The sequence below is a fragment of the Orcinus orca genome, chromosome 1, assembly GCF_937001465.1.
Source record: "Orcinus orca chromosome 1, mOrcOrc1.1, whole genome shotgun sequence".
Classification (NCBI taxonomy): Eukaryota; Metazoa; Chordata; class Mammalia; order Artiodactyla; family Delphinidae; genus Orcinus; species Orcinus orca.
This window is the reverse complement of record NC_064559.1, coordinates 123,564,777-123,591,443: the sequence shown is the minus strand read 5'-3', so window position 1 is coordinate 123,591,443 and position 26,667 is coordinate 123,564,777. Positions and strand designations below refer to the sequence as shown.

The following is a 26,667-nucleotide window of genomic DNA, read 5'->3' as shown; positions in this document are numbered from 1 at the left end:
TATGCTTTTTATCATATTGTTCATCAATCTTTTAAAGCCTCATCATAAAGTATATTATTTTGCATTTTATTAACCAAGTTTGAGAAATAATTTTTTTCATCTTCATTGTAGACGACAGGACGTCCTTTTCACATCCACATGTGCACAACCGAGAGAAGTGCATGAGCATCAGAGAAGAATTTATTGTGTATTAAATAAAGGTACTGTTTCTCTCTCCCTCTGAGAAGGAGGAGATATTGGAAGAAAGAATAGATAAAAATATATCTGACTTAAAACACTCTCTTGTTTCAAGAAAACAGTAGTATTAATTGCTACCTATACTCTTGACCTAGCAATGGGTAATGATGTATCATTTCCAGTCTCAAATGTAAAATAGATAGCTAGCGGGAAGCAGCCACATAGCTCAGGGAGATCAGCTTGGTGCTTTGTGACTGCCTGGAGGGGTGAGATAGGGAGGGTGGGAGGGAGAGACAAGAAGGAGGAGATATGGGGACATATGTATATGTATAGCTGATTCACTTTGTTATAAAGCAGAAACTAACACACCATTGTAAAGCAATTATACTCCAACGAAGATGTTAAAAAAAAAAAAAAGTCAAGCAGTCCTTTCACTGACCAAAACAATATAATCCTAATTGAAAAATCCACATGCATAAAAAACCCAATTGCTGATTTGAGCATCCTAGCTAGTTGAAGCTGAATTTTTTTAGTGTGCAATTTGCATTTGGGTTCATGCCCTAGTGCACCCAAATTTCAGTATTATTCAGTTTCCTGAGGAACCCATATACAGACAACCTTAGTGAACAATATTTCCTCCACTTCCTATATAATTGTTTAGGTAACTGCTCCATATTGTTGTTGGTGTAGCCTTAGATCCTCAGCAGGATAATCCATATTTTAAAATAATCTGACCTTGACCTCTTCTCCAATGTACTTTAAAAATAAACCATTTTGGGGGGGTCTCTAATAGTTTCTCTTTTGATTTGTCTGCTGTTCTTATTGTTTAGTTTACTCCTTTTTGCTTGTGTGGGATAGGGACTGAATGTTGATTACTGAAAGTTTGGATTCCTTCCAGGCATTTATTCTGGGACAGTTCTCAGTCTGTTAGCACTAAAACCTACCTATTGCCCTGTCCTACCCTTTCCTACCCATAATATGACATACACCCACTCTTTTCCCACCATGTAGTGGGAAGGATGGGAGTTCTTTTAAGAATCTCTGTAAATTTAAGTATACCTAGAATATTTCTGGGTAAACATAAATAAGGCCCAGGGAACTTATTAAGGATAATAAAATTACTTACTGTACTATTATTTTAAGGAAATATTTTTAAACCACTTTCTTGCAGTTCCATCATTAGAGTTGCCTCTAACTAAACTTTCCTTAGTAGTCAATTCTTTTTTCAAAAAATTAATTAATTAATTTTTGGCTGCATTGTGTCTTTGTCGCTGTGCGGGGGCTTTTCTTTGGTTGCGGTGAGCGGGGACCACTCTTCTTCAGCGTGCGCGGGTTTCTCATTGCGGTGGCTTCTCTTGTTGCGGAACACAGGCCCTAGGTGCATAGGCTTCAGTAGTTGCAGCACTCGGGCTCAGTAGTTGTGGCTCGTGGGCTCTAGAGCGCAGGCTCAGTAGTTGTGGAGCACGGGCTTAGTTTCTCCCCAGCATGTGGGATCTTCCCGGACCAGGGCTCAAGCCCGTGTCCCCTGCATTGGCAGGCAGATTCATAAACCACTGCGCCACCAGGGAAGTCCCAATAGTCAATTCTTATACAACTTCCTTTTCCCCTTCTACCGTATGTAGTATTTTACTTAAATGACTTTTCCTGGTATAAATTACATTTGCTTTTTAGGGAATTGGGAGATGTAACTCATTGTAGTCCCCTACTCTTTTTCTACATCCCACTGCTCATTTGAGGGTCCAGATTCCTAGTGTTTTCACTTTCATATTTCCATGCTATGATAACCTGAGTATAGTAAAGTTTTGAAATATGAGTTAGAAGTCCTGAATGTTACCAGATAACCTTTGACCAGTCAATGACCTCTACATTTCTTACTAGTAAAGTGTATGTATAATAACTAGTAATCAAATGATCTATATGCTTGTTTGGGCTTGTCTAAAGTCAGAGAAACAGTGATTAAGTACTAGTAATTAATGCTAAAAGAATTACAAAGCAAGGGATTCTCATCATTTAATTGGCTTGGATTGAAGAAAAGGAAGAACAGTTTTTTCAAATATTATCACATGAATAGTTTTAAAAAGCTAGCAACCATTTTACTGAGTATTATAAGATATATTTGCAAAATGTACCTCCATAATTATAGTGAGTTTTCAACAGTTCTGACAAAGTAGGTAAAATAAAACCATAATTATATTGAATTTATTAAAAACAGAAAGTAAAGTATCCTCTTCTATGAACGCTTGATTCTTTCCCTTCCTTGCAGACCCAGCTTCATGAGGCATAAAAACTCCTGCAATTATTTCATATCCCCAGAGTTTCTACCTTCTCTGAATTGTTGTATATCTCATGTATCTTATGACACTCATTCTAATCCTTCTTATGTACAATGTTGTAATTGTTCTCTAGAATTTTTTTTAAATGCCTTTCGTCTTCTAAAGTGAATTTTAATTTGCTGGAAAGAAAAAGGACTGTACACTCTCATTGACTCTCAAAATTTTATCTATTAACACAGAATAAATCTTAATAGATAAACTCTGACTTAACTAGCTCTATAGTTCCTTGGCACTAGAATGTATAAACATAACTGATGGGGCAATTCATATTAGTCTATGAAGTAAATAAGAAAGTTAGTTCTGATCAGTTTCTCAAAATTATATACTATTTCCTTCAAAAATAAACTTCTTCTTGACAAATGTAACATTTCATGTAATCTACTGTAGGTTCAAAGCGTAAGAATCTTTGACTTATGGAGAGGGAGGTAATAACTAAAGCTTTACAGTCATAATATTTTAATTTTTATAATGTTATATATATAATAACATTTAAAATATTTTTAATTTTATAACGTTATATATTTTTCAAAATGTTTTCACGTATCTTGCGGGGGTAGGAACAAAATATACTTTAATGTTACAATACATCATTTAATAATGAATATTAGGGGCTTCCCTGGTGCTGCAGTGGTTGAGAATCTGCCTGCCAATGAAGGTGACACGGGTTCGAGACCTGGTCTGGGAAGATCCCACATGCCACGGGGCAACTGGGCCCGTGAGCCACAACTACTGAGGCTGCGCGTCTGGAGCCTGTGCTCCGCAACAAGAGAGGCTGCGACAGTGAGAGGGCCACGCACCGCGTCGAAGAGTGGCCCCCGCTCGCCACAACTAGAGAAAGCCCTCGCACAGAAACGAAGACCCAACACAGCCAAAAATAAATAAATAAATTTTAAAAAAGAAAAAATAATGAATATTAGGTTTTAGCTGAAATTCCTTGAGATCCAGTATAGAATAGTGGAAAACTAGAATCAAAATACCTGGGTTTAAATCCTGTTCCCACTTACAAGCTGTGTGACCTCTGTCAAGTTACTTAACCTCTCTGTATCTCATCTATAAAATATACATAATTATAATAATTGGTTGTAATAATTAAATGAATTAATACATATAAAACACTTAGAATCATGCCTAGAACTTAATTAGAATTAAATAAGTATCTTATTACTATTTTGGGAAAATTTTAATGTACTATTTCTAAAACATTAGTTGAATTTAGATTTATTACAAGTTTTATATAAAAATGGATCAGCTGTAGTTGATACAATAATTTCATTTCTCTAACTACAATGTGAGAAGCATAAGTTTAATCACAGTGTCTTAAACTTTTCTATAAACTCTCTCTCATCAAGCATATGGGACAATTTTTATTATTTGCTCATAAAACACTTGATTTACTATATAATTCACTTTCTATTGCTGGATAAATATTTATTGGAACATATTCAAATTTGGTCTCTTTTAATTTGCTTTTATTGCTAAACTGTCTTGGACAAGTTTTTTTTTTGTCAATTAAAACACATAAAAGTAAATATATGTGTTACATATATATACGTATATACCACCAAAAATATATTTTAGGAAATGTATGAAATCTCTCCAATGTCACTCTATTTCTCCCAAAAGCATCCTTAAATCCCATTCTCCAGAGGTTTGCTACATATTCTCCATGGTTTTTTATATACTATATAAGCATGGTGACATGTCCATATGCATGCATACATGGTACATTTTTTCTCATAAAATAAGGATTATACCATGTCTAATGGTCTTTATGGTCTCATGTTTTTTCTTAATATATCCCATACATCTTACTATATTAATACATATAGATTTATCCTCATTCTTTCCTTTTCATTTTTTGGTGAAAATTCAGAAGCATGTAGAAACATGTACAATTATATATGCAAACAAATATATGCATAGTGAGCATCCAGACATCCATTACTCAGGTTGAGAAAAAGAACATTGCCAGGACGTTGGAAATCCTATCAGTGCCCTTTGAAATGGCTGCAGTTTTTATGTTTACCCCTTCATTCATTGAACCATTCACTTATCAACAGCTACATAAGCTGTTCCTAAATTTTTGCTATTACTAACAATGTTGTAATGACCATGTTCTATTTTATTTTTACATTCTCATGAAACCATATCTATAGGATGGATTCCTAGAAGTGGGATCACTAGGTAACAGGGTATGTACTTTTCAGATTTTAATAAGGAAAATTCCATTATCCTCCAAAAGTTTGTACAAATTATATTTCCATCAAAAATGTAAAGCTCATTTCCCCACACTTCACACTATCCAAAAGTTATTGATATCAATCTTTTAAATTTTTCTAATCTGATTAGAAAAAATCATATTTATTTTAATTTATATGTTTTAACTGGTGAAGTTCAGCATTGTTTCATATGTTTATTATGTATTTGTACTTCGTTGGTGAATTGCCTGTTTATACCCCAAACCCATTATTCTATTGATTTGTATATATTTCCTTACTAATTTGTAGGAATTTTTTATAAAACAGATATATAAATCACCTGTCAGTTATGAGGCAGAAGGATTTTCTTTTGGGTGTAATTTTAAAGTTTTTTTAATGCATCATTGAATGCATGAAAGCAGATGCCTTGAGGTTCAAGAATGAATATTTAATAAACCATTTTTTCACACTTCCATTTTCTCACAGTATCTTAACTTCTCACAGCAAAGGTTATTTAAAGAACATGGAATTTTTTTTTTAACATCTTTATTGGAGTATAATTGCTTTACAATGCTGTGTTAGTTTCTGCTTTATAACAAAGTGAATCAGCTATACATATACATATATCCCCATATCTCCTCCCTCTTGCATCAAGAACATGGATTGTCGAATCTAAAATTGTATTTATCATTTTGGGTTTCCATTCCTCGACATGCACCTGCATTTTAAATCATTTGCACTTAATTATTTTCATTTCTCATAGGCAGAAGCTGTTAAATTGTTAATTGTTAAGAACATTATAGTCTGAACTACTATGCCTAAAATTAAAAAGCTACAAGGATATATTATACAACATAGGGCATATAGCCAAATTTTATAATAACTATAAATGGAGTATGACCTTTAAAAATTGTGAATCACCGTGTTGTACACGTGAAACTTATATGATACTATACATCAACTATACCTCAAAAAAAGAACCTTATAGTCCATGGAGACCATTTTAGAGTTGTGTATCTAGTTTTCCAAAGAAGCAATTTATTACTATACTAAGTAAATCACTATACAGAAGCTGCATATTCCTCAGTAAAGGGGAAATTACATTAGTTTAGAGTTAAGAGTTAAGACTTCAAATCTCCTTTCTTAAAGGTTTTTATATATACCACTAACCTTCTCTTGGTATTTTATGTTTCTTGAATGTTTTGTTAAGATTCAACTTTGGATGTGATGGAAAGGTGATAAATATCCTAGAAAAGCTGACAATATTTAAAAATTACTTGAACACTCTATTGTTAATATAAATGAATACTTGCTCCTGTTAGAGAGGAAACTATGCTTGACTTTACTCTTACAAAAAATCAGAAAAGGACATACACACACTTTTACAAAAGATATTAAATTAGAACCATAGGTAATTTTTCCACTTTTCCTTTTTAAAAATGTTTTCTTTTCTTTTTTTAATTGAAGTATAGTTGATATACAATGTTGTGCCAATCTCTGATGACATCTTTTCCTTTTAAATTTATGGATTATATACCTTTGAGAAGCAAGGAATCTATCTTAATTGTAGCCTGGAGATAGGAAAGATATTCTGTCATTTGATAATTTTTAAAATTTAAAATTTCTAACTTGACTAAAATTTTATTTTGGCCTCTATCTATAGAAAAAAGGAAGAATAACATTTTGAGAAATAGGAAAATCTGATCTATAATTTCTTAAGATTATAATATGCTTGGGACTTCCCTGGTGGCACAGTGGTTAAGAATACACCTGCCAATGCAGGGGACACGGGTTCGAGCCCTGGTTTGGGAAGATCCCACATGCCGCAGAGCCACTAAGCCTGTGTGCCACAACTACTGAGCCTGCACTCTAGAGCCGGCGAGCCGCAACTACTGAGCCCACGTGCCACAACTACTGAAGCCCATCACCTAGAGCCTGTTCTCAGCCACAAAGACAAGCCACAGCAATGAGAAGCCCGTGCACTGCAATGAAGTGCACGGAGCCGCGTGCAGCAACGAAGACCCAACGCAGCCAAAAATAAATAATAAAAATAAATAATAAAATAAATAATAAAAATAAATAATAAAATAAAATTAATTTTAAAAAGGTTATAATATGCTTGAAGGTAATTTCTTTTTAGATGTTTTAATGTATTTAATGTTTTTAATATGTTAGAAAAGAAGTGTATTCTCTATTTTTTTTAATCCTCTGCTAATTGTATTCTGTTTGTTGCTTAGTTCACATGCATGAAATAACTAAACCTTGGCAAGAGTTTTTAGCTGGGCTCAGCTTTTTGTAAGCCAAATGATTTTGAAAGAAGATGGGCATTCTTTAGCTTCCAAAATGTTGACTCTGGATTCAGCAGCTACCAAGTAATAATAGACTACCCACTGACTTAAAGGTCAAAATCATAGAATGATTAGAACATCATGATTATGTGAAGAAAAAACATTGCATCAATTAGTGCCAAGTTTGAATTAGATTGTGCTCTGTGACCTACTTTCCTTAGATTCATTTGGTCTCTATGGATAGAACATGTACCAGTATCCTCTGGAAACTATTAGTTATTTCAAATTTGAAGGTTTTAAAGAAATCGTATATTAGTGAATCTTACCTTCCTGACAATACTAAAGGAGGTTAATTTGTCAACAGCTATGTGAAATAAAGAACATTACAGTGTACAAAAACTAAGACAAGCAATACTACTGGAGCCTTGATGTAGGCAAGTATTATAAATTTCACTGATCCTTATACAGGTTACACTGGTTGTGTTAGTTTGTATACATATATATAAAACGACAAATGTATATTCATATACATAAAATAACAAATGTATTATATATAATTCAAATGCATACAATTCATCCTTTTAACATGAACAAGTCAGTGGTTTTTAGTATATTCACAGTTGCACAACCATCACCAATATTTAATTTCAGAACATTCTCATCACCCCCAAAAGAAACCCTGTACAAATAACAGTCATGCCCGAAAGCTGGTTCTTTGAGATAAGCCTCTGACTAGGCCGACCATGAAAAAGAGAGAAGACACAAATGCAGATTTTAAAGGGATAATAAGAGAATATCAGGCTTCCCTGGTGGCGCAGTGGTTGAGAGTCCACCTGCCCATGCAGGGGACACGGGTTCGTGCCTCGGTCCAGGAAGATCCCACATGCCGCGGAGCGGCTGGGCCCGTGAGCCATGGCCGCTGAGCCTGCGCGTCCGGAGCCTGTGCTCCGCGGCGGGAGAGGCCACAGTAGTGAGAGGCCCGATTATCACCAAAAAACCCCCACAAACAAACCCAGAATATCATTATCATCATTATTAGTAACAACTTTGTCAATAAATCCAAAAATTTAGATGGAATGGACAGATTCCTAGGAAAATATAATTCGCTAAAAGTAAAGAAAGAGAAAAAATAGGAAAATCTGAATAGTCTTATAACTATTAGGGAAAATGAATTTCTGTCAGCGGCAACATCATTTACCTCTTACCCAAGCCAGAATTAAAGGTGAGACTGCTTCCAGCTATGTACTTCCTTTGTAGAAATCAGAAAAAGGCACTCCTTGAAAATGCACGTAGCTCCATGCCAGGGGACAGGACTTTGTGAACTAAGTGTGTGCTGGATGTCAGCTTCCATGTGCCCTTGTCAGCTAGGGACACTTAGTCAGTGAACATCCTATACAACTGTATGTGGCAGCCCTGCCTTGATCTTCCCCCTTTTTCTCTTTTCCCCCAATTCAATTAATTCACAAATACTGCCAAGTGTCTCCAAAGTATATCTTTTCCACTCTTTCGACCCTAGCTTAGCCACCATCATGTCCCACCCTGACTACTGTACAACACCCTCCTGTCTGGTCACTCTGTGTCTACACTTACCTCCTCCAATCTATTCTCCACACTGCAGGTGAAGTGATCATCTTAAAACATAAATCCAGGGACTTCCCCAGTGGTGCAGTGGATAAGAATCTGCCCTCCAATGCAGGGGACACTGGTTCGATCCCTGGTCCAGGAAAATCCCACATGCCGCGGAGCAGCGAAGCCCATGCGCCACAACTACTGAGCCTGCGCTCTAGAGCCTGTGAGCCACAACTACTGAGCCCGCGTGCCGCAACTACTGAAGCCCGCACGCCTAGAGCCCGTGCTTCGCAACAAGAGAAGCCACAATGAGAAGCTCGTGCACCCAATGAAGAGTAGCCCGCACTCACTGCAACTAGAGAAAGCCTGCGCTCAGCAACAAAAACCCATCACAGACCAAAAATAAATTTTAAAAAATTAAATCTTAAAAAAAACCCCACATAAATCCAGTAACATCAATCTCCTGCTTAAATTCTTCAGTGACTTCCCTTTTCACTAAGAAAAAAAATCCAAACTCTTTACTATGAACCACAAGGCCCTGAGTGATCTGACGCTATGTTTCTAGTCTCATCTTGTGCTACTCAGCTCTTTGCCTACTCTGCTCTAGCCACACTAGTCTTATCTCAGTTTAATTAATCTGCCAAAAATCTTTCCTGCCTCAGGCTTTTGCACTATTCTTTTTGGAATAGTAAGAATAACTAGTATTTATTTTGCTCTTGCTACATGCTAGGCACTGTTCTAAGTACCCTCTGTATATGCACACATTTAATCCTCACAAATAAATAAATTTATTTATTAAATAAATAAAATAAATAAAGGTTAAATAAATTTCCCAAAGTCCCACAGTTTGTACTTGATGACACTAAGATGAGCTTCTACACACTCTTTGTATAGCAGCCTCTTCTCATCCTCTAGGTCTCAGCATATCAGTTCCATCCTTGGGGAAGACTTCTCTGGCCACTGTACCTAAGGTAGGTCTCATTGTTGGTCACAATCTCAGCTCTTAGTCTGTGTGCTTCATAGTACACACTATGACTTACTGTTATTATTTTTATCTTTTTTCTCCCTCTCTCACTAGAACGTAAGCTCCATAAGGACAGGAACTTACTATAGAAACATCAATATGCGAAATGCTTCAAAATACAAAATGATGAAAAAGAATACTCTTTCAGCATCTAGCACATTGTTTTGCACACAATAACTACTCAATCAATGCTACCAAATTCATAAGAATAATATATCTTTCCTATTCAGATACTTACCTGCAGAAGAATAAATCCCTTACAATTTAAAACTAAATGAAACAAAACTACTTTAATTACTCCTCAGTCAGCTTAGGTTTTACTAGAAAAATCCTGCCTGTGCTCAATTTACTGTGAAGATAACCAGACAGGAAAGAATGTGGCTAAGTTCTCTTTTTCATAAGAACTCATTTGAGATCTTTTTTGATTCTGGACTACATTCCATGGCTTTAGTAATAACAATTATTTCAATTAGTTAGGAAATAAACATCCAGTATTTTCTTTTTGGTTGAATGACTTAATTTAATCTGATGTTCAGCTAAGTTTCTTATCAAAAGTGGCAGAAATTAATTAGCTAATTGAAGCAAAGGAGATTTGTTGAGAGGACGTCAAGCTCACAGAACCAACAGAAGACTGGAGCATGGGAAGCTTCAAAATAGACAGGAACCAAAAGGTCCCTCGAGTCAAAAGCCAGAAACAGCCCAACAGTTACTGCTTCATCACTGGTTGGCCTGATCAGGGTGCCACCACAATACTGCCCTTGTCCCCCACCCTTGCATTGCTCGTGAAATACAAAATCCCATGAGAAAGCATCTGATTAACCTAGCTCATGTGCTAGACTGCCCAAGTCTCAATTCTGACATGAAACTACACACAGTTAATTTCCCAGAAGGAAATTGGAGACGTGAATGCTGGGAAGCCAAAAAAAAAAGAATGTCTTTTATATTTATGTAGGGAAAACCAAAAATGTATGTTTTCACCATTTCTTATTTTGGGATTTTAGAACTTTGTTAAAGACATAGATTTTAGGGACTTCCCTGGTGGTCCAGTGGTTAAGACTCCGTGGTCCCAATGCAGAGAGCCTGGGTTCGATTCCTGGTCAGGGAACTAGATCCCACATGCTGCATCTAAAGATCTCGCACGCGGCAACAAAGATCCCATGTGGTGCAACTAAGGCCCGGCGCAGCCAAAATAAATAAATAATTTTTAAAAAGACATAGATTTTACCCAAATATAGAGATCAGAATATTAGAAGGGACTTTATTCTTCCTCTAGCCAAACACTCTTATTTTGACATAAGCATTAAACAAGAAAAAAACCCTGCGTATTCTCACTGAATAGCGAAATATATGATGAACATTTGTGAATAAGTCATGTGTGACACGAACTTGTCAGAATCAAAAGCCCAGAATGCATCCATGATCTTGGCAGAAGTAGAGGGGTTTGTTTCATTCAGGTCATGACCCAGTCACATTTTCAACCTACCTATTGGCCTCTTCACATGGTTTTCCATGCCAATGAATTTAATTTTGGACCTACTGAATTTGAACTCTAACTCAACATGTCCAAAACCACACTCGTCTCTTCACACCATCTACTTCTCCTGTTTTTCCCAATCTTGATAGGTGTACCACCATTCAATCTAGCCACCCAATCCAGAAACTCGGCACTCATATATGACTATTCCATACTTCACCCCACACACGCAGTCATATCACCAAACATTCTTCCTCCAAATTTCTTTTCAAATCTATGCCTTTCTCTTCATTCCCCCTTTCCAGTGTCTTTGTTCAAATTCATGACATCTGTATTTCTCACCACCTAACATATCTTCCAGTTTTGATTAATTTTAGTAGGTCCCAGAGGCTTTCAAGTTTTGCCCACTGGCTACAATTCTATCTGTATATACCATTGCTTCTTCCCATCTTACCTGAACAACCTGAATTCTGAATATATCCTGTTTTTTCATGTACTCCAGATTTTAATGTGCTGATTCTTTTTTTTTTTTTTTTTTTTTTTTTTTTGCGGTACGTGGGCCTCTCACTGTCATGGCCTCTCCCGTTGCGGAGCACAGGCTCCGGACGCGCAGGCCCAGCGGCCATGGCTTACGGGCCCAGCCGCCCCGCGGCATGTGGGATCTTCCCGGACGGGGGCACGAACCCGAGTCCCCTGCATCGGCAGGCAGACTCTCAACCCCTGCGCCACCAGGGAAGCCCAATGTGCTGATTTTTAATTAGTTAATCTTTCCACCTGCTTCTATCAGGCTTGTTCTCTTAGTGTGCCTGCTAAACTTCTACTCCAGCCTTCCAGACTTTGTTTTTCGAATTTTTTCTGAAGACCTTCCCATCCCAGCCATCACTATCCCCAAGTAAACTCAAGCCTTTCGCCTGAACCCCCATAACGCTTGTACATACTTCCTTACACTGTTTACTTACTCTCATTATTTGTTCATATGCCTGTTTTTCCTTTTGGATTGGGAGCAGGGACTGTGGGGACTCGTTTTCTCACTGAATTCATTTAGTGCCTGGTACACCACAGGCAACAAAACATGTTTCTTTGGTAAACACATGAAGCGTGTTTCACTGAATGAAACCCCTGGATGAAGATGAGACCTTCGGAAACTCTAGAAGTTGAGAGAGTGAGCATACATCCTGACCCTGTTATGCCTGTTACTCCAGCTATGTAGCTGCACCCAAAGGGGAGGAGCTTCAGGAAAGCAGCCCTCATCACATCGCAAGTTCTGGGTCCTCTTCTCTCTTGCTCTCCCTAATTTTTGTTGCCTTATTGCATTTATCTAGAATACAAACTGCCCTTAGCTCCCATTTCTAGCCTAGGACTTGCCTCAAAGGCTTAACAATGGTCTTGGTTCATTCAGTTGCGAATCTCCGTGTTTCTCCTTACCCAGGGTTTATTCTATCTTCTCCATGCTATCCATCACACTACTGCATGAGCCTTTGACCCCTGGACCATGCCTCAGTGTTGGCTCTCATGGGCCACATTGTTTTTGGGGTCAGGACTAAAGATAAGGACACTTTAGGCAGTGCCAAAATGAATATCAGTTTAATTCCAAGAGAGAAAAAAAAAAAAAAAAAGCAGAGTCACGGGAGAGTCCAGAGTGCAGCCTTGCCGGTTTTACCTAGAAACATGTCTTCGTTTTAAAGCCACTTTTCATAGTCTTGTGTACCACATATGTCCACACATGCACGCATTCTTCCTTTCATTTATTCCTTTGAGCACCTACTGAGCTCAATCACTATGCTAGGCTCTGGGGTAAAAAGATTTGAGAACAAAGACATTTTTCCTGCTCTTCAGATTGCCCATAATCTGGGAAGGAGAGATAGTGCCATGAATGGTAATTAGAAAATAATAAAATAAATGTGTCAATAGAAATAAGCACAGGTCCAATAGTAGCAGAGGAGAGGGGGTCTGGAGTCTTAAAGTTGGCAGGTAGTGCCTGACTAAATCCCGAAATGTTAAATATTTCATGCAAGGCTTTCTATAACCTGCCCACTCTATCTTTTCAACTTTATTTCTTTATGCAATTTTACACTCTAAATTCCAACCATATGTGAGCCTACCATGGAAAATGTTCATCAGGAATTTTAGACAGTTTTTATTTGGGGTAGGGGGCATTTTTTTTTATAGTAAATGCACACCAAATGCTGCTATGGCGGCAGCTTGTACGTTCTATAAAGTCTCGTAATTCAAGGTTATGAATTAAGATGGATTTGTTTCAGGGAGGAAATTTGATATAATACCTTTGTGTTAAATACAGTCAACCTTCTACCAGCACTATGTATAATCCCAAATGGTAAATAATCTAAATTTAGTTTCACAGGTAATTTTAAAATCATGTATAATTAGATTTAGAAAGTGTTTTTTGCTTTTCTGCTCTACCATCTACCCTAGGAGGTATACCCTATAGGTTTTCCCTTTTTTAGGCTGTCAACATTTAAAATTTAAAATTAACATGCATCTCCTAAACACATGACAGTGTTGATAGGTTTCTGATGATGAGGAAGGAAACTAAGGACTAAAATTTGTCTTGCATAATCCCCACATGAATAACCAAATAAATATAAATGGCTGTTTTATTGTTTTCATGTGTATGTGTCTAGGTACAGGTAGTCAAGATGTGAACAACTTGCAGAAAAATAACTCCTACCAAAGAAGTCTACAATACATGCAATAGCAGTGTTCACAAGTGTGTCTTAGAACCGACCTTTGGGTGGAGTTATATCACTGCCAACGGTTCAGTTGTTGTGGTTTATTCTAACACTTACTGTCACTTTGAACGATTAAGGTTGTTTGATCCAACGTTAGAAGAATGCGTTTCGTGAGAACCAAGACAACATATACTCTAGCTGTCTGGACCAGCAGTGTGCGTCAGACCACAGACAGCTTGCCCAGCCACTTCTTTCCGGTTCCTGTTTTTATCTGAAAAATGGCAATGTTGGGAATTTAAAAAATAGTTGTAAAAGCCCTTAAATGTGATTCTTTATAATCAAAAGTCAATATAAAGAAAAGCATACTTGGTTTTGTTATCAAATATGAAAGTACACAGTATTATTTCATTTTTAAAAGAAATTTAATTATATCTGATGAAATAGCACAGTTACTCTCTCTCCCTTTTGTGTTTTCAACCTAAGAACACTGCCTCTCTAGCCTTCAATGACAAGCATGTTCTAGTTTCCCTTTGCCTGAGACACTCTCCTTGGTAACTAACTGCACTGCTACCTCTATGTCCTCATTTTAATCTCATGCTTCACCAAATGCAGTCCAACTCTGCTCTCAAAAAACTGCTTAGGGCTTCCCTGGTGGTGCAGTGGTTAAGAATCCGCCTGCCAATGCAGGGGACACGGGTTCGAGCCCTGGCCCGGGAAGATCCCACATGCCACGGAGCAACTAAGCCTGTATGCCACACTGCTGAGCCTGAGCTCTAGAGCCCGCAAGTCACAACTACTGAGCCCATGCGCCACAACTACTGAAGCCCAGGAGCCTAGAGCCCGTGCTCCACAACAAGAGAAGCCACAATGAGAAGCCCGCGCACCACAACGAAGTGTAGCCCCCGCTCACCACAACTAGAGAAAGCCCGCGCGCTGCAATGAAGACCCAACTCAGCCAAAAATAAGTAAGTAAATAAATAAATTTATATTTAAAAAACCCCTGCTTAATCAAAACTTGCCAATCTCCCAACCTCATTTGCCACTTTTTGGTCATCATTCTATGCACGTTTTTTTGAAGTCTTCAGCACCTCCTAGCTAAGCACTCTTCTCTTAACTGTTAACCCTCAGGTATCTTTCATTCCTCTTTTTCCCCTTTCTATCTGACTCTCAAATTATATTTATGCTTAGAGTATTTCTCAGGTTCCTGCCTTTGGTCCTTTTCTTTCCTCCCTCTATACGCTCACTTGACAATCTTATTTTTTTCCACAGCTTTTTTTTTTTTACTCTAAAAAGAACTTAAAACAGAAGCAATGAATGTGCATTATAACAATACAAAGAACACAGTGGATATCCAGTAAAAGATTAGTTGTCTTCCCCCTCCCATATATTTTTTCTGTATATATGTCTATAAGTATGTATATGTGTTATTTGCTTTTACACATATGTATATAATATATTCATACATATATGCATTTACATATATATTTTGTTATGAAAGTTGGATCACGTTAAACATTGTTCTACAACTTGTATTTTTTCTTTATAATAAACCATGAATATCTTTTCTAATTGATGCATATGGAGCTATCTAATCCTTTAAAAGTCTGCATAGTATTTCACAGTATGGAAGTATCATACTTCTAAACTCCTTATGGACATATCCACATGGTTATTCTACCAGCTAATCAAATGCAACAGCAAAAAAATATATATAATTTTCATTGTTAACTGTTGTGTATCTCTAAACTGTATTCCCTACCTTGGTTAATAATGTCACCCTGAGAAGAGCTTCAAGATGGCGGAAGAGTAAGACGTGGAGATCACATTCCTCCCCACAAATACATCAGAAATACATCTACATGTGGAACAACTCCTACAGAACACCTACTGAACGCTGGCAGAAGACCTCAGACCTCCCCAAAGGCAAGAAAGTCCCCACGTACCTGGGTAGGGCAAAAGAAAAAAGAATAAACAGAGACAAAAGGATAGGGACGGGACCTGCACCAGTGGGAGGGAGGTGTGAAGGAGAAAAGGCTTCCACACACTAGGAAGCCCCTTCGCGGGTGGAGACTGAGGGTGGCAGAGGGGGGAAGCTTCGGAGCCACGGAGGAGAGGACAGCAACAGGGGTGCAGAGGGCAAAGCAGAGAGATTCCCGCACAGAGGATCGGTGCCGATCGGCACTCACCAGCCCGAGAGGCTTGTCCGCTCACCCGTCGGGGCAGGGGGGGCTGGGAGCTGAGGCTCGGGTTTCGGTCAGAGCGCAGGGAGAGGACTGGGGCTGGTGGCCTGAACACAGCCTACAGGGGGTTAGTGCACCACGGCTAGCCCGGAGGGAGTCCGGGAAAAAGTCTGCACCTGCCTAAGAGGCAAGAGACTTTTTCTTCCCTTTTTGTTTCCTGGTGCGCGAGGAGAGGGGATTAAGAACGCTGCTTAAAGAGCTCCAGAGATGGGCGCGAGCCGCGGCTATCAGCATGGACCCCACAGACAGGCATGAGACACTAAGGCTGCTGCTGCTGCTGCCGCCACCAAGAAGCCTGTGTGTGAGCACAGGTCACTATCCACACCCCCCTTCCGGGGAGCCTGTGCAGCCCGTCACTGCCAGGGTCCCAGGATCCAGGGACAACTTCTCCGGGAGAACGCACGGCGCGCCTCAGGCTGCTGCAACGTCACGCCGGCCTCTGCTGCCGCAGGCCCACCCCGCACTCCGTGCCCCTCCCTCCCCCCGGCCTGAGTGAGCCAGAGCCCCCGAATCAGCGGCTCCTTTAACCCCGTTCTGTCTGAGCGAAGAACAGACGCACTCCAGCGACCTACACGCAGAGGCGGGGCCAAATCCAAAGCTGAGCCCCTGGGAGCTGTGAGAACAAAGAAGAGAAAGGGAAATCTCTCCCAGCAGCCTCAGGAGCAGCAGATTAAAGCTCCACAATCAACTTGATGTACCCTGCATCTGTGGAATACATGAATAGACAACGAGTCATCCCAAATTGAGGAGGTGGACTTTGACAGCAAGATTTATGATTTTTTCCCCTTTTCCTCTTTTTGTGAGTGTGTATGTGTATGCTTCTGTGTGAGATTTTGTCTGTAGAGCTTTGCTTTTACCATTTGTCCTCGGGTTCTATCTCTCTCTCTCTCTCTCTCTCTATATATATATATATATTTAGTATAGTTTTTAGCACTTGTTATCATTGGTGGATTTGTTTTTCAGTTTGGTTACTATCTTCTTTCTTTCTTTCTTTTTTTATTACTTAAAATTTTTTAAAATTATTTTTTATTTTAATAATTTTAATTTTACTTTATTTTATCTTCTTTCTTTCTTTTTTTCTCCCTTTTATTCTGATCTGTGTGGATGACAGGCTCTTGTTGCTCCAGCCAGGCATCAGGGCTGTGCCTCTGAGGTGGAAGAGCCAAGTTCAGGACACTGGTCCACAAGAGACCTCCCAGCTCCATGTAATATCAAACGGCGAAAAACTCCCAGAGATCTCCATCTCAATGCCAAGACCCAGCTCCACTCAACGACCAGCAAGCTACAGTGCTGGACACCCTATGTCCAACAACCAGCAAGACAGGAATACAACCCCATCCATTAGCAGAGAGGCTGCCTAAAATCATAATAAGGCCACAGACACCCCAAAACACACCACCAGACATGGACCTGCCCACCAGAAAGACAAGACCAGCCTCATCCACCAAAACACAGGCACTAGTCCCCTCCACCAGGAAACCTACACAACCCACTGAAACAACCTTAGCCATTGGAGACAGACACCAAAAACAACGGGAACTATGAACCAGCAGCCTGCAAAAAGGAGACCCTAAACACAGTAAGATAAGCAAAATGAGAAGACAGAAAAACACACAGCAGATGAAGGAGCAAGATAAAAACCCACCAGACTTAACAAATGAAAAGGAAATAGGCAGTCTACCTGAAAAAGAATTCAGAATAATGATAGTAAAGATGATCCAAAATCTTGGAAATAGAATGGAGAAAATATAAGAAACGTTTAACAAGGACCTAGAAGAACTAAAGAGGAAACGAACAGTGATGAACAACACAATAAATGAAATTAAACATTCTCTAGAAGGGATCAATAGCAGAATAACTGAGGCAGAATAACGGATACATAACCTGGAAGATAAAATAGTGGAAATAACTATTGCAGAGCAGAATAAAGAAAAAGGAATGAAAAGAATTGAGAACAGTCTCAGAGACCTCTGGGACACCATTAAACACACCAACATTCGAATTATAGGGGTCCCAGAAGAAGAAGAGAAAATGAAAGGGACTGAGAAAATATTAGAAGAGATTATAGTTGAAAACTTCCCTAATATGGGAAAGGAAATAGTTAATCAAGTCCAGGAAGCCCAGAGAGTCCCACACAGGATAAATCCAATGAGAAACACACCAAGACACATATTAATGAAACTACTGAAAATTAAATATAAAGAGAACATATTAAAAGCAGCAAGGGAAAAACAACAAAAAACACACAAGGGAATCCCCATAAGGTTAACTGCTGAACTTTCAGCAGAAACTCTTCAAGCCAGAAGGGATTGGCAGGACATATTTAAAGTGATGAAGGAGAAAAACTTACAACCAAGATTACAAGACCCAGCAAGGATCTCATTCAGATTTGACGGAGAAATTAAAACCTTTACAGACAAGCAAAAGGTAAGAGAATTCAGCACCACCAAACCAGCTTTACCACAAATGCTAAACGAACTTCTCTAGGCAGGAAACACAAGAGAAGGAAAAGACCTAAAATAACAAACCCAAAACAATTAAGAAAATGGTAACAGAAACATATATATTGATAATTACCTTAAATGTAAATGGATTAAATGCTCCAACCAAAAGACATAGACTGGCTGAATGGATACAAAAACAAGACCCATATATATGCTGTCTACAAGAGACCCAGTTCAAACCTAGGGACACATACAGACTGAAAGTGAGGGGATAGAAAAAGATATTTCATGCAAATGGAAATCAAAAGAAAACTGGAGTAGCAATTCTCATATCAGACAAAATAGCTTTAAAATAGGGACTATTACAAGAGACAAAGAAGGATACTACATAATGATCCAGGGATCAATCCAAGAAAAAGATATAACAATTGTAAATATTTATGCACCCAACATAGGAGCACCTCAATACATAAGGCAAATACTAACAGCCATAAAAGGGGAAATCGACAGTAACACAATCATAGTAGGGGACTTTCACCAATGGACAGATCATCCAAAATGAAAATAAATAAGGAAACACAAGCTTTAAATGATACATTAAACAAGACGGACTTAATTGATATTTATAGGACATTCCATCCAAAAACAACAGGATACACATTCTTCTCAAGTGCTCATGGAACATTCTCCAGGATAGATCATATCTTGGGTCACAAATCAAGCCTTGGTAAATTTAAGAAAATTGAAATCATGTCAAGTATCTTTTCCGACCACAAAACTATGACACTAGATATCAATTACAGGAAAAAAATCTGTAAAAAATACAAAGACATGGAGGCTAAACAACACACTACTTAATAACCAAGAGATCACTGAAAAAATTAAAAAGGAAATCAAAAACTACCTAGAAACAAATGACAATGAAAACACAACGACCCAAAACCTATGGGATGCAGCAAAAGCAGTTCTAAGAGGGAAGTTTATAGCAATACAATCCTACATTGCGAAACAAGAATCATCTCAAATAAACAACCTAACCTTACACCTAAAGCAATTAGAGAAAGAATAAAAAAAAAAAACCCAAAGTTAGCAGAAGGAAAGAAATCATAAAGATCAGATCAGAAATAAAAGAAAATGAAATGAAGGAAACAATAGCAAAGATCAATAAAACTAAAAGCTGGTTCTTTGAGAAGATAAACAAAATTCATAAACCATTAGCCAGACTCATCAAGAAAACAAGAGAGAAGACTCAAATCAACAGAATTAGAAATGAAAAAGAAGTAACAACTGACACTGTAGAAATACGAAGGATCATGAGAGATTACTACAAGCAACTATATGCCAATAAAATGGACAACCTGGAAGAAATGGACAAATTCTGAGAAATCCACAACCTTCTGAGACTAAACCAGGAAGAAATAGAAAATATGAACAGACCAATCACAAGCACTGAAATTGAAACTGTGATTAAAAATCTTCCAACAAACAAAAGCCCAGGACCAGATGGCTTTACAGGCGAATTCTATCAAACATTTAGAGAAGACCTAACACCTATCCTTCTCACACTCTTTCAAAATATAACAGAGTGTGGAACACTCCCAAACTCATTCTATGAGGCCACCATCACCCTAATACCAAACCCAGACAAAGATGTCACAAAAGAAGAAAACTACACACCAATATCACTGAACATAGATGCAAAAATCCTTGACAAAATACTAGGAAACAGAATCCAATAGCACATTAAAAGGATCATACACCATGATCAAGTGGGGTTTATCCCAGGAATGCAAGTTTTCTTTAATATACACAAATCAATCAATGTGATACACCGTATTAACAAATTGAAGGAGAATAACCATGATCATCTCAATAGACGCAGAGAAAGCTTTTGACAAAATTCAACACCGATTTATGATAAAAACCCTGCAGAAAGTAGACATAGAGGGAACTTTCCTCAACATAATAAAGGCCATATATGACAAACCCGCAGCTAACGTCATCCTCAATGGTGAAAAACTGAAACCATTTCCACTAAGATCAGGAACAAGACAAGGTTGCCCACTCGCAGCAGTATTATTCAACATAATTTTGGAAGTTTTAGCCACAGTAATCAGAGAAGAAAAAGAAATGAAAGGAATCAAAATCGGAAAAGAAGAAGAAAAGCTGTCACTGTTTGCAGATGACATGATACTATACATAGAGAATCCTAAAGATGCTACCAGAAAACTACTAGAGCTAATCAGTGAATTTGGAAAAACAGCAGGATACAAAATTAATGCACAAAAATCTCTTGCAATCCTATACACTAATGATAAAAAATCTGAAAGTGAAATTAAGAAAACACTCCCATTTAGCATTGCAATAAAATGAATAAAATATCTAGGAATAAACCTACCTAAGGATACAAAAGACCTGTATTTAGAAAATTATAAGACACTGATGAAAGAAATTAAAGATGATATAAATAGATAGAGAGATATACCATGTTCTTGGATTAGAAGAATCAACACTGTGAAAATGACTCTACTATCCAAAGCAATCTACACATTCAATGCAATCCCTATCAAACTACCACTGGCATTTTTCACAGAACTAGAACAAAAAATTTCACAATTTGTATGGAAACACAAAAGACCCTGAATAGCCAAAGTAATCTTGAGAAAGAAAAATGGAGCTGGAGGAATCAGGCCCCCTGACTTCAGACTATACTACAAAGCTATAGTAATCAAGACAGTATGGTACTGGCACAAAAACAGAAATATAGATCAATGGAACAGGATAGAAAGCCCAGAGATAAACCCACACACATACGGTCACCTTATCTTTGATAAAGGAGGCAAGAATATACAGTGGAGAAAAGACAGCCTCTTCAATAAGTGGTGCTGGGAAAACTGGACAGCTACATATAAAAGAATGAAATTAGAACACTCCCTAACACCATACACAAAAATAAACTCAAAATAGATGAAAGACCAAAATGTAAGGCCAGACACTATCAAACTCTTAGAGGAAAACATAGAACACTCTATGACATAAATCAGAACAGGATCCTTTTTGACCCACCTCCTAGAGAAATGGAAATAAAAACATAAATAAACAAATGAGACCTAATGAAACTTAAAAGCTTTTGCACAGCAAAGAAAACCATAAACAAGACGAAAAGACAACCCTCAGAATGGGAGAAAATATTTGCAAATGAAGCAGCTGACAGAGGATTAATCTCCAAAATTTACAAGCAGCTCATGTAGCTCAATGTCAAAACAACAAACAACCCAATCCAAAAATGAGCAGAAGACCTAAATAGACATTTCTCCAAAGAAGATATACAGATTGCCAACAAACACATGAAAGAATGCTCAACATCATTAATCATTAGAGAAATGCAAATCAAAACTACAATGAGATATCATCTCACACCAGTCAGAATGACCATCATCAAAAAATCTACAAACAATAAATGCTGGAAAAGGTGTAGAGAAAAGGGAACCCTCATGCACTGTTGGTGGCACTTTAAATTGATACAGCCACTATGGAGAACAGTATGGAGGTTCCTTAAAAAACTAATAATAGAACTACCGTACAACCCAGCATTCCCACTACTGGGCATATACCCTGAGAAAACCATAATTCAAAAAGAGTCATGTACCACAATGTTCATTGCAGCTCTATTTACAATAGCCAGGACATGGAAGCAACCTAAGTGTCCATCAACAGATGAATCGATAAAGAAGATGTTGCACATATATACAATGGAATATTAGTCAGTCATAAAAAGAAACGAAATTGAGTTATTTGTAAGGAGGTGGATGGACATAGCGTGTGTCATACAAAGTGAAGTAAGTCAAAAAGAGGAAAACAAATGCCATATGCTAACACATATATATGGAATCTAAAAAAAAAAAAAGGTCATGAGCAACCTAGGGGCAAGACGTGAATAAAGACAGAGACCTACTAGAGAATGGACTTGAGGATATGGGGGGGGGAAGGGTAAGCTGAGACAAAGTGAGAGAGTGGCATGGACATATATACACTATGAAACATAAAATAGATAGCTTGTGGGAAGCAGCCACATAGCACAGGAAGATCAGCTCGGTGCTTTGTGACCACCTAGAGGGGTGGGATTGGGAGGGTGGGAGGGAGGGAGATGCAAGAGGGAAGAGATATGGGGACATATGTATATGTATAACTGATTCACTTTGTTATACAGCAGAAACTAACACACCATTGTAAAGCAATTATACTCCAATAAAGATGTTAAAAGAACAGCAACAACAAAAAAAATAATAATGTCACCTTGCTTCCAAGGGTGTAACTTGAGCACTAGCACTAACATTTCCCCTAAGTCATAGACATAAATTTCACTGTCTACAGAAACATTCCCTTGGGTATGCCGCAGATGCTTCAGACTCTGCTTATACCAAACCGAATCTTCATTTGGTGGCACAACTCTCAACCTAGTAGTTCAATCAGAAAACCTTGGAGTTGGTTGTTTCACATCCCGTGTCACTGAATTTGTCCAATTTTATCAACTAAATATCTCTTTATTTCATTCTCTCTCTCCTTTGTCTATTATCACTGTCTTAGTAGGACTTCACGGTCTTTCAATCGACCTGTTGCAATAGACTCTTTGCCATTACCATTCTATCCTCACACCCACACTGCCCTCCTCCTCCCTCCCTATCCATTCACCAAGCTTTCATCAACGTGCTCCCCATTTGCCCTTTACTGATGGGTAGATCTACCAGCTGCTACAGAGCTTAGTAACCTTCACTGACTATTATCTACGCACAGAATAAAGTTCATTCTCTTTAGCTTGCAATGCAGAGACTTTTTATCCCCTACCCAGCTCTCCAATCTCATTTCCCGTTAGTTCTCAGTTCCATGTTGCAATTTATGCTTTTGCAATACCAAAATACTTATACACATACGCACACATACAAATATACACACACACGAGAGAAGTTTTTTGAGACCTCAACATACTTAAAAATGTTAATTCCTCTGTGTGAGATGGGCTCCTGCGCTTCCTTACCTTGAAAACTCCTATTTATTCTCCAAAGTCCTACTCAACCACCATTTGCTCAATGGAGTCTTCCCTCATTCTCTGCAGAGAAAAATAAATTACTTTTCTTTGTTATTTGTGAACTTTGTACACACATTATTGCATATATATATAATACACAAAATTATTCTGTATTATTTATTTTTCTGTATTATTATTTATCTGTTCACTTAATGTCACCCCTAGTTTTTTGATAGTAGGGACCAGATATTAATTCATATTTATATATTTAATATCTACAGCACCCTGACACAGAGTAAGTGCTCAGTAAATTTTTATCAGGGTAAATTGAGTAACGATTTTATTTCTTTGTCTCCCTCAGTATCTACATCCAGCCAGATAACATCTCTTTACAATGTCACCACCTCAGTTATACTGTCTCTGTTGCATTTCTTTTCATTCCCACGGCTGTTTGCATGTTACAAGAACCAATTACCTTTCATCCATGCATTCAGCAGCACTTGTTAAATATGTGTGGCTTGGGGAGTATAGCGTTGTGGAAAACATGGTGTCTGGCCTGGAGATGCTCATGACAACTCTCTGGGGGGACAGACAGACAGACCAATCACTAAAGTACTTCACCACTGGTTTTGCCACCATAATTTTCTTTTAATCTTATGTCCCATTCACAGTTCCCCCGAGTACTCCTCATAGCTCGGATGCTATTACTTTTGAGCTCAAAAATCCGGTAGCTTTTTATTTATCGCAGATAAAGATTCAGCATTTAGACGAGCAATCAAGACTCTATGCCTTTTATATACTACTCCAGCCCTCTCCTTTCCTCTCCACTTCCTGATCTTGCCCATTTGTTAAAGATTAATTGAAATTACATCTTTTCCATGAAGTCTTCCAGAATCCTTCTAGGAATAATTAGCATGCCGCTTCTTCTTTTGTTGCAGCATTAATGTGCATCCTTCTTTGTGTTATAATTATTTATATATAAATCTATCTTCATTATTAAAGTGGGACAGCAATAAGATTTGGGAGGCTTTTTTGTTCTTGCTTCACAAAGTTAATACTAACAGAAATACAGTGGTCTTTTGAATTTGAAGATTATTTCTTATTCAATTTGAAGATTTTTCACTCTTCCCATTTACATAGTTCTCAGTGATATTTCTGTCTACAAGCTTTACAGAATCAAATATCATGATGGTAAAATTTATATTTTATAAAGAATATGATTATTTTATAAAATAAGTTCACACCAAATTTATCCAATGCTCTAGAAAGGGTACTATTGCCTAGAGCCACAATGAAATTACATAGCAACAAACCTTCATTAATGAAGAATAATTATTTTAGCGTGGTAATCTCAAATGCAAAATAGCATTACAATAAAGTATATGTATCACACTTGCCAAAATGAATTAATATTGCTTACTCTTTTGATTAAAAGGTCAAAGATTTTTAATCATGTCTTTGCACATTTTGCATGTAATCCGCTGAATCCAGTAGTAAGTGGTAACAAACCTATCGTTTATGTAGATGTTCAGAAGCTTGGCAGAAATTAAGTTTGGATTAGTTCTTATGGAGAAATGAGGAGTGCAAATATGTAATCTTCTCACATGTATGCAGGGAAGGATAATTCTTTTTTTTTTCCAGTCCAGAGCCCTTTACTGATGCAAAATGATACATTGGGCTGGAGGCCAGATTACTGAAAAGAGTCTCTGTGAAGCTCAAGTAGAAACATGGAGAATTCTATTCCATGGCTGAATTACATGATAGAGATGAGTTTGCTATGCTTGTTACAGTTAAACTTAAATACCACTCATTCAGATACACTAAATTTCTTACTATTAGAAATCAAATTTTCTTTCAAGATGTGTTTTTATAATTGATGTATCCTTCTATTTCTGTTTTACTGAGAGGCGGTACAGCTGTTGTAAGGAAAAGAACATGGACTTTAGAGTCTGATTACCTTCAACTTTAATTCTGGCTCTGGCACTTACTAACATTGTGACTTTGAGCAAAATACTTATATTGTCTTAACTTCAGTTTCCTCATTTATAAAGCCTGAAAGGATTGTGATGATTAAATTAGGTAAAATACGTAAAGCATCTGGCACAACACTTAGCATATCACAGGCCACAACTAAGTGGTGATCACTGGTATCGTTATCATCAGCATTGGACTGTGTTCCTTAGACTTTACCATTTTTGTTATTGTGAACTGGGGAATGGCAAAACTTGAGCTCATAATCTGAATTTTTATGTCTGGCTTTGCCTGCGTTATCAACCTTTTAGTACTTTATACTTTGTTATTCCGTCTAGCACCTATCTATCTCATATCAGATTGTCATGATTATGTAGATAACGTTCCCAAGGTCATTTTAGTTATTTTTTAAAAATAAATTTATTTATTGATTGATTTTTGGCTGCGTCAGGTCTTCGCTGCTGCGTGCGGGCTTTCTCTAGTTGCGGCGAGCGGGGGCCTCTCACTGTGGAGCGCGGGCTTCTAGATGCGTGGGCTTCAGTAATTGTGGCACGTGGGCTTCAGTAGTTGTGGCTCACGGCCTCAGTAGTTGCAGAGCACGGGCTTAGTTGCTCTGCGGCATGTGGGATCCTCCTGGACCAGGGCTCGAACCCATGTCCCCTGCATTGGCAGGTGGATTCTTAACCACTGCGCCACCAGGGAAGTCCCTAGTTATCTTTTAAGTTATACAGTTTATGCAGTGTAGAGTGTGGAAGTATGTGAAGCAGCAAGTATAAGTACCCTTTCCTGCTCATCTGTAATCTCACTGCTCAGAGAGAATCAATTCTGTCTCTTTTCAAGTCACACCTGTGCATACATATTTTTGACCCAAATGAGATCATATATATATATGCATATATATGACATATATTCACCACTACAGTATCATACAGAATAGTTCACTGACCTAAAAATCTTTTGTGCTCTGCCCGTTCATCCCCTTCCCCACAACCCCTGAACAACCACTGATCTTTTCACTGTCTCTGCAGTTTTACTTTTTCCAGAATATCATACTATTGAAATAATATAGTCTGTAGCCCTTACAGATTGGCTTCTTTCACTTGGTGTTGTACATTTAAGTTTCCTCCATGTCTTTTCATGGTTTAATAGCTCATTTCCTTTTATCGCTGAATAGTATTCAGTTGTCTGATGTACAGCAGTTTATTTATCCATTCACCTCCTGAAGGACATCTT

At 37.9% G+C, this 26,667-nt stretch overlaps 1 long non-coding RNA gene across 1 annotated transcript in view; it reads right to left on the bottom strand.

Moving 5' to 3' along the window:
- LOC125964111 (uncharacterized) overlaps nt 1-26,667 on the bottom strand; it is a 44,338-nt gene that overhangs the window by 964 nt on the left and 16,707 nt on the right. The window contains exons 2-3 of the long non-coding RNA XR_007476798.1: nt 23,939-24,042; nt 23,473-23,544 (exon numbers count right to left, since the gene is read on the bottom strand). This is a non-coding gene — a long non-coding RNA (uncharacterized LOC125964111). The remainder of the gene's footprint in view (nt 1-23,472; nt 23,545-23,938; nt 24,043-26,667) is intronic.